The sequence below is a fragment of the Malania oleifera genome, chromosome 7, assembly GCF_029873635.1.
Source record: "Malania oleifera isolate guangnan ecotype guangnan chromosome 7, ASM2987363v1, whole genome shotgun sequence".
NCBI classification, from domain to species: Eukaryota; Viridiplantae; Streptophyta; class Magnoliopsida; order Santalales; family Ximeniaceae; genus Malania; species Malania oleifera.
The window spans coordinates 16,755,165-16,765,159 of NC_080423.1; the positions used below are offsets into that span (position 1 = coordinate 16,755,165).

The window sequence follows — 9,995 nt, forward strand, 5'->3', positions numbered from 1 at the left end:
TAGCGTTTCATAATATCTGGGGTCATAGACATGAAAAGCCATCTCTTGAATTTTTGATTATCCGCATACCACTTTTCATACCCTGCATCCTCCTTTGCAGGGATTGCCGAGGTGCCGTGAGTATAGGAGAGCTTCTCCTTTTCGTCAATATGCATTTCAATAATTTGAGACCGTATATCATAATTTGTCTCATTGAGGATAATTCCTGCGTTGAAAGAAGAACCTTTAGATTGAATGATGATGGGTGCATATTTGCTACCAGACGCGTTAGAGTCTGGCTGACTCATGGTGTGGTTGATTCGATGATGGGGTTAGGTGTTTGAGGGTCGGATCAATGATGGGAAAGAAAATCAAAATGACATAGGATCTGTCGTGGCTCTGATTCCATCTTGGATTACCACTTTACCTAAGAGTTGAATCTCTATTCTTGACGTTTGTCTCTTCTCCCGCTTCTTTTTATTTATTTTATTTTATTTTATATTTTATTTTTTGATTTTGTATATAAGGACTGAAGGAAACGAAAAAGAGTGTTTTCGCTGTATAAATGTTGGACATATATCGAGTCGTCAGAGGCATGTCACCAATGCTTTGGCCTCTTTGAAGTGTTGGTGTTTTGTAGACCTAGGAATTTGTTTTCTAGATTGCTTGTTTTTTATCCTCTCTCCCTTTTCAAAGTGGGTGGTGGCAAAAGTTGTTTGGTTTGGGGAGGATGCTTGGCTGGTCTTGGTTTTGCTATATTGCATTTTTAAGATTTTCACTCTTCACAATGCACCTATCAGCTCATCCTTTCGGAATGGGCCACAGTTGGTATTTCTGATTTTTAGGAATATCAGTGAAAGAGAGATTAATGAGCTCACTATCTTGCTTAATGTTCTGTATTTTTTTTTTCCTAAAAATAAAGCTGTTGAGAGAGTCCGGAAGGGGGGGTTTATTTAGGTCTCTTTTCTACTGGATCTTTTTTACTTCATCTCCTAAAACCTCTTTCTGCCCAATCATTTTCATGAGCCACATCATTTGGAAGGCTAAAGTTCCTTTTAAGATTTGGGCATTCATTTGAATTGCGTCTCTCGATAGGCTTAATATGCATGACCTCTTACAGTGCAGAAGATCTCTGTCCTGATATATGCTCCATGTGCCGAGAGTCCAATGAAATGAACTCATGCCTTTTCCTTCACTGTTGGGTGGCAAACTATCTTTGCAATGCTATCTTGGGTGGTTCCTCAGGTCACGGGGACTTCCTTGACGTGAGATGTTGGGGTTTTGGTAAATCTACAAGGGGAGAGCTTTATGGAGATTTGCTGTTTTTGCTACCTTGTGGACCCTTTGGATCAAGAAGAATTCAAGATTCAAGAATATTTAAGGATCGCACAATCTTCCCTTGGTTGTTATGGGGTAGAGTTGAGTTTATAGCCTTTTTCTTGGGCTCATTCATTTGAGTTTTTAGTGGGATGTCACTGCCTGACCTGCAAAGAGATTGGAAGGGCAGCTGTCTCCTAATTGTTTGTATTTTTTTTTTTTGTTTCTTTGGAGGATTTGTTCTCGTTTCATTGTACGTTGTTTTTTCCATTTATATTGTTTCTTATCCAAAAGAATTGGAGTTCTTGAAACTTTTATTATACTTGATTGAAAATAAATGAATGGAGCCTCGTACATGAATTTATGAACCTATATTAGTTCCAACTCAATATTCAATACAACTCTTTAACTATAGACATGAATGCAATAGGGGGAGTTTGGAGTGGTATAGTGAAGCAAGCCAACCATGATGAGTCACATGTAGGACAAAATGAGAGTAGGAAAAAAAAAATGCATTAAATGGAGAGATTGGAAAGCAAAAAACATTGAAATAGAGAGACATCGGAAAACATTTGAAGAAGGAAAGCCATCTGCTGTAGAAGAAGGGGAACTACCATCTGTGATGGTGTTAGCTGTAAAAAGTATAATGCTGCATTTGGGAGCATAAATTTTGGACCTTGGATTTGGATTTGAGTGGATTTGGATAAATTTCAATACAATTTTGTATTACGTTTTATTTTTAATTCAGTACAAATTCAAATTCTAAGCCTCACCGAATATAGGGTAAGGGTATTTTTGTATTTTTTGGGAGGTTTTATAGCTCTCTATACGTTTAATTTCTGTAATCAAAATAGCCATTTATGTTTTTATATTGGTGATTTTTCTGATATACAATCAGAAGTTGGAAGCTTTTCTGCAGCATACTAGATGGGAGCTCATGGGTGCTCGAGTGCAACACCCTGAGCTTCTGTACTGATTGCTTCTTATATAATATGATATGAGCTAGGAGTTGCTTATTTAGGAGCATCAGATGGATACTAAGTATCAAAATATACTAATTTCAAGAATTGTTTTTGGTCCAATCCACAGGAAACAATAGAAACGGCAAATCCCTTGCGAGACAGCTGATGGCTCCATAATTGAGTGAATAGATCTGCAGTTGGAACAAAAGAAATGAGGGGACCTAAGAGTACAAAACTGCAAAGAGTGTGAAGGATTCAATCCACACACCAGCAGCAAGATCAGTGATTTCCTAGGAACCGGTAATTAACTTGATGTCAACCCATTGGCCCACAGTCTGTACTATTAGGACTGACACATCAATTCTTTTGATGTGTGAACTCAATTTTGGTGTTGAAGGTGAATAACAGAAGTGCCATGCCATCACCTGTAATAGACACCAGATTATCTCAATCAGAAGCTTTTTTGTTCCTGGCAACAAATAAGAGATTAATTGAAATCTACTTGGCATAATGGTCTTGAGTCTTGACCAACAGTATCTGCAACGGCTGAACTATTCTCTATTACCTACCATGTTACCTACCGTGTATGGTGTGTTTGGATGTGTTCTGAAAGCTAACAATCATATGGGAGCCATGAACTAATCCTTAAGACCACTACTATGATCCTTCTCTGATCTTAATGGTTTCTCCAGCAGGGTTTCCTTTATCATCATTATTGAAATGTCGTCCCTTCTAATGCAGGAAATTTTGTCCTCTAGACAAGGCCGTCGTCTTTTATGTAAAAACAGATGCCACTTGAGAGAATAGCAATATAAAATGTGCTGGAAACTGATTGGGTAAACCATTGTGAAGGTTTAAATGTCTTTTGCACAGCTTTGTAAGGCTGGATTTGTTAAAATGTCAACCTAGAATATCTTTGTAAATAAAAAACAAATTAGGAAAGTGAGTAATTAGTGAGTAATTATGGGGGATTTGATTTCATTTAATAGGAAATTATTTCCTTGATTAGAATAGGTTATTGTATTATATATTGGATTGTACGTAAGAACAAAATGTATGAAAGAAATATTTTTTCCAATCTTTTCTTCTTTCATGGTATCAAAGCTTAGGGTTTCTTAAACCCAGCTAAAACAATGGCTGACAGCAGAGATTCTATCTCTGCCACAAACATCACCGGTGATTTAGAGGTTACGTCCGGTGGGAGTTTGAATGATAACACAGTTTTTCCATTTTCACTGGAAAAATTAAACGGAAAAAATTTCCGTGAATGGGCTCAGTCCATTAAACTAGTAATTGAGGGAAAAGGAAAGATTGGTTACCTTACCGGTGAGCGAAGGAAACCAGATCCATCCGACGCCGTCGCCTTGCAAAGATGGAGGTCCGAAAATTCCATGGTCACAGCTTGGCTCGTCAATTCAATGCAACCATCAATCGGAAAAATTTATTTGTTTTTTCCGACGGCGAAGGAGGTCTGGGAAGCCGTACGCGAGACGTACTCCAATGGCGAGAGTTACTTTCAAATCTTTGACATCAAGACCCGATTGTGGCAGATGAGGCAAGGCGAGAGAGGGGTTACCGAGTATTTCATGGAGATGAGTCATCTCTGGCAGGAGCTCGATCTGAGCATCGACGAAGAGTGGGAGTGCTCCGGCGATAGCACGCGATATCGAAGGAGGCTCGAAAACGAGAGGGTCTTCGAGTTTCTTGCCGGCCTGAATCGAGAGCTCGATGACGTGAGAGGACGGATCCTTGGCTGGCGCCTTCTCCCTTCAACCCGAGAAGTTTTCGCGGAGGTCAGGTGGGAGGAGAACAGGAGACGGGTAATGTTGCGACCCCAAAGTGATTCCGCTGGGCTGGACCCGGTTGCACGTGGATCTGCCCAAAAATTAGATGGGCTGCACATCGGGCCGGACGCTTCAGCCCTTGCATTAAAAGGCCCAGGAGGACCTAGTCAACGGCCACAAAGAGGTAAAATGTGGTGTGAACATTGTCAAAAAACAGGTCATTCAAAAAATACCTGTTGGGAGATTCATGGAAAACTGGCAGACTGGAAACCGAGACAATACCACAAAAATCGTGGGTACCAGGCCAACACTGGCGGGTCAAATGAAAGATCATAAGGACAGAACAATGATACCCCATTCGGCAGTGTATTCAGTTCTGAACAGTTGGATCAGTTATATAAGATGTTTTCATCAATGCAAACATCGGGTCAGTCTTCCTCTGGTTCTCTGGCTCATCGAGGTAATCATCTGACAGCTTTAAAAACCACATCTTGTTACAAATGCCCTTGGATAATTGATTCGGGTGCGTCCGATCATATGACTGGGTCATATCAATATTTTTCATCCTACTCCCCATATGCCGGGAATTTGAAGGTAAAAATTGCAGATGGATCTCTCTCACCAGTTGTTGGAAAAGGAAGTATTCGCATATCTGATTCCTTAACTTTACAATCAGTCTTACATGTCCCCAAGTTATCTTGCAATTTGTTATCTATCAGTCAGTTAACAAAAGACTCAAATTGTTCCGCTAAATTTGTTTCCTCCCATTGTGTTTTTCAGGACCTATCATCGGGGAAGACGATTGGCACTGCTAAAGCGTATGAGGGACTCTACTACTTTGAGGAGGCAAGTTTGAGTGAATTATGTAATACTGCAATTTGTGATTCTGCATCTACTTCTAAAAATAGTGAACTGTTATTATGGCATTCACGGATGGGTCATCCTAATTTTCAATATTTAAAACGTTTGTTTCCTTCTCTTTGTTCAAATAAAATGGCTTCTGAGTTTCAATGTGAAGTATGTGAACTTGCTAAACATCGTCGTACTTCGTTTCCATCATCCATATACAAACCATCTCGCCCATTTGTTATGTTTCACAGTGATGTATGGGGTCCCTCACGTTCCCTAAATCGCACCAATACAAAATGGTTTGTGACCTTTATCGATGACCATACTCGTCTGTGTTGGGTCTACTTACTGAAAGACAAAACAGAAGTCCGTTCCATTTTTATCAATTTTCATACCATGATTCATACACAGTTCCAGACTCATATTCAAATCCTACGTACTGATAATGGTACGGAATATTTCAATACCATCATGGGAACTTATCTTCAAGATCATGGGATTGTTCATCAAAGTTCTTGTGTGGATACCCCTTAACAAAATGGGGTTGCTGAACGAAAAAATAGACATATACTTGAAGTCGCTCGGGCTTTAATGTTTACTACCCACATGAAACATTATTTTTGGGGCGATGCCATTTTAACAGCCACACATCTCATTAATAGAATGCCAAGTCGAGTACTCTCATTTGTCACTCCTCTACAGAAATTTCGGGAAAACTTTCCTAACTCTCGATTCCCTTCCAGTCTCCCACTGAAAATTTTTGGCTGTACTGCGTTTGTTCATGTCCATGCACACCACCGCGATAAATTGGATCCTCGTGCCATTAAATGTGTTTTCATTGGTTATTCACCTACCCAAAAAGGCTACAAATGCTATGACCCGGTCTCAAAACGACTGTTCGTTAGTCTTGATGTTACCTTTTTTGAAACCACTCCTTATTTCTCAAAGTCCTCTCTTCAGGGGGAGAAATGGAGGAGTGAAGATCGGTTCTTTGATCCTTTTACTATTGAATCTGTGGTTACTTCATTCCCTGGCCCGTCTATTGAGTCTTCCATTACAGTACTTCCTGATCTGCCAAACACAACTGAACACTTACTCTTAGGGGGAGATGCAGGAGAACAAAACAACGCAGACATACTGGTTTACTCAAGAAAGCCGAAAACAAAGGAGAAGGAGAACCTCATATCTGAAGCACAAATAGCGTTGGACCCGGTGATGGCTCCGAATAATCATGATCTGGTAATTGAGTCTTCTTCTGACAATTCTGCACCTGATGATATCAATCTACCTATTGCAATCAGAAAACAAATCAGGTCATGTACTCAATATCCTTGGTCGAAATACATGTCTTATAAAAGTTTGTCTACAGGATATCGTGCATTTGTCTCTAATCTGGACAGGATGAAAGTACCAAAAAACATTCAGGAAGCTCTAGAAATACCAGAATGGAGAGAGGTAGTCTTGGAAGAAATGCGAGCCCTAGAAAAAAATGGAACTTGGAAGTTGATAGATCTACCGAAAGGGAGGAAACCACTAGGTTGTAAATGGGTTTTCACAGTGAAATGTAAATCTGATGGAACAGTTGAAAGATATAAAGTCAGACTTGTTGCAAAAGGCTTTACACAGACCTACGGCATTGACTATACTGAGACATTTGCACCAGTGGCAAACTTAAATACAGTTCGGGTTCTCTTGTCCCTGGTAGCCAATTTAGATTGGCCACTACAACAGCTTGATATCAAAAATGCTTTCTTAAATGGAGAATTAGAAGAGGAAGTTTACATGACTATACCACCAGGATTCAGTAGAACAGGTGAAGAAGACAGAGTGTGTAATTTAAAGAAATCATTATATGGCCTCAAACAATCTCCAAGAGCATGGTTCGACAGATTTGCAAAGGTACTAAAGAATCAAGGGTATCGACAAGGGCAATCAGACCATACACTATTCTTCCAACAGTCTCAAGGAGGTAAGAAAACAATTCTAATAGTGTATGTTGATGATATAATTCTTACTGGTGATGATACTGTAAAAATGGAGAGATTGAAGAAGGTTCTGGCTACTGAATTTGAAGTTAAAGACTTGGGACAGATGCGGTATTTCTTGGGCATGGAAGTGGCAAGAACAAAAAAAGGGATTAGTGTTTCTCAACAAAAGTATGTTACTGACCTCCTAGTTGAAACTGGCATGCTAGGGTGCAAACCCAGCGAAGCCCCGATAGAAACAGTAAAGAGGGTTGAAGATTGTGGAAAACTAGTAGAAAAGGAGAGGTATCAAAGATTGGTTGGCAAACTAATCTATCTATCACATACTAGGTCAGATATTGCATTTGCAGTTAGTGTAGTAAGTCAACACATGCACTCACCAAAGGAAGTTCACTTCGATGCCGTATACAAGATCCTTAGATACCTCAAGGGATCCCCAGGAAGAGGACTCTTCTTCAAGAAATGTGAGAGCAAGGAAATAGAGATCTTTATAGATGCAGATTGGGCAGGATCAGTGGAAGATAGAAGGTCCACCACAGGATATTGTACATTCGTTTGGGAAAATCTCGTGACTTGGAGAAGCAAAAAACAGAATGTGGTGGCTTATAGTAGTGATGAAGCTGAATTCAGGGCAATCGCTCAAGGGATTTGTGAAGGATTGTGGTTACGAAAACTATTGGAGGAATTACGGGTACTGGTAAACCTTCCTATCAAACTCTACAGTGACAATAAGGCAGCTATTAGCATCTCTCTTAATCCAGTCCAACATGACAGGACTAAACATGTGGAGGTAGATAGACACTTCATCAAAGAAAAAATTGAAGAGGGAATTATATGTATGACTTATGTACCAACCAAGGAACAAACTGCAGATATTCTCACTAAAGGCTTGGGACAACAGAGTTTTGATGATCTTATTAACAAGTTGGAAATGATTAACATTTATGATCCAACTTGAGGGGGAGTGTTAAAATGTCAACCTAGTGAGTAATTAGTGAGTAATTATGGGGGATTTGATTTCATTTAATAGGAAATTATTTCCTTGATTAGAATAGGTTATTGTATTAAATATTGGATTGTATGTAAGAACAAAATGTATGAAAAATATATTTTTTCCAATCTTTTCTTCTTTCAGGATTCCAGTAGAACCTTGTCAGTGAATCTTGAGAGAGTTTAGGATGAGTTGCTGGGGGCTATCAATTGGCTGCCTGATGTAACATGGGTTAATTCTTGCTTGAGCATTTGCCTGGTGTATTTGAATTTTTCCATAGGCAAATAATGACAGTTGAATTTTTGTTTTCTGCCACCATATATTGAAAAAGAACCCCCGAAAAAGTGTTGCTACCTCCAAAACATGCAATAAAATGACTTTAAAATAAAAGAACAAAACGAAAACAAAAGCAATGGCATTTATGAGTAAATGAAGCTGCTGGTAGACACCCATCTCTTTTTTCTTGATTATATTATTGTTTTTCTACGAACACAGAACTTATTTAAATGCTGGAAGATGTACTGTTTTGCAGTTGTCTCTGTATGCATGTATACTTTATTATGATTTGTAAGATTCCTCTGATAGCAAGTGGGAATGTTATCTTATAGTTGTCAACTTGGTGCTTTATATCACTGTAAAATTTCTTATCTTTGTACTGTCATCCCTCACCAATTCATTTTCGTTTGGTGCATTAGATTTGGGCTGAAGGTTCAGTTTATATGAGTTCGGAGCCTGTGTGCCAACCGTCCAACCACTGAATGTGGAAGAGCTTGAGATACATGATATATGGTTGTTCCAATTCCAACAACTTTTTCCAAGGCCTTCAACTTCTATATTTGTGCAGAAGCTGCTGTATGGTCATTTTGGGCCAGTTTCTGCAGAGAAAAGCTGCATTTTCTTATTGTTTGATATATGGTTGTTCCAATTCCAACAACTTTTTCCAAGGCCTTCAACTTCTATATTTGTGCAGAAGCTGCTGTATGGTCATTTTGGGCCAGTTTCTGCAGAGAAAAGCTGCATTTTCTTATTGTTGGTGGTTCGCTAATCATGATTTGTCAATGGGTTAGCCCGCCCATTTTGTTTTCTGTTCCAAGTCCCTCGCCAGTGTTCTAATGATGAAATTGTCGACAGGCTGATCACCATTGGTGACTTGCTTTTGCCCCCATTGTAGCATTGGCTTTCTAAAGCAGTACTGTAGATATGGCATTGTGTAGCATCCTAGCCAAGTCTTGTTTGTAATAAGTACGCATAATTTGCAATGATTAATTATAAGATAAATAGTTATTCCCATCTGCTTTTATTTTGAGCAAGAATGTACGACATTGTTAGAGTTACTTCAAAAGTCTAAATTCAGTATGTCGGCCAAGATCTAATAATCTTCATGTAAATGGTTCTTTTCGACTCATTTGTATTGTACATTAAAATTTAATTTCATCAGCATTGTGACTGGTAATGCAAATTTAGGACTTCAAATTTGAAATGGGTTGAACTTGAACAGAATTACAGGTGGAAGTGTATGCAGTCTTGTTCAGTTTTTGACAATTCCAAGTTTGGAGCATGGATTACAGGGTTTGAGTTTGGATTTTTCTAAATTTAAAAGAAACTTGAGTCTAATTTTATGTTAGTCCAAATCCTTACAAATCCAAATATAAACCCAATTGTAAGGTTCAAATCCTATCCTCCCAAACGCAAGGTATCTAAATTATAATAGTTGTATTGGTTTTCTTTTAAAAAAAAAAATCAGAGTAAACAATTTAAAGGCAATCCAAATCAATAAAATGCGTCCGTATTTCATAAGCATAGTATATATATTTTTTAATTTTTTAACTTTAAATATGAACGAATAATTATTTTTAAAATTGTAAAAAGTTTTTAGTAGAAAAAACATTGATAATTTTTTGTTTCATTGATTGGGATGTGAACGCGCATATCTGATAAATCATGCATCTGGACAATTGGACATTGACTGGCATTTGAACTTTGACTCCCCATATTTTAATGTTGAAATCTTTATTTTTGTGTGAAATTACAAGTTATTTTCTATACTATTAAATAAAATTTATTATAATTTGTATACTTTTAATTAGTATAATTAAGGACTTACTTATTTCATGCTCTAAAAATATTG

The 9,995-nt window shown here is 38.2% G+C and overlaps 1 protein-coding gene across 1 annotated transcript in view; it reads left to right on the forward strand.

The window, feature by feature from the left end:
- LOC131160603 (protein ACTIVITY OF BC1 COMPLEX KINASE 8, chloroplastic) overlaps window positions 1-9,157 on the forward strand; it is a 71,640-nt gene extending 62,483 nt beyond the window's left edge. The window contains exon 21 of the mRNA XM_058116437.1: window positions 8,563-9,157. The gene's annotated coding sequence lies outside the window, so the exon portion shown is untranslated. The remainder of the gene's footprint in view (window positions 1-8,562) is intronic.
- Window positions 9,158-9,995: the final 838 nt, after the last annotated feature.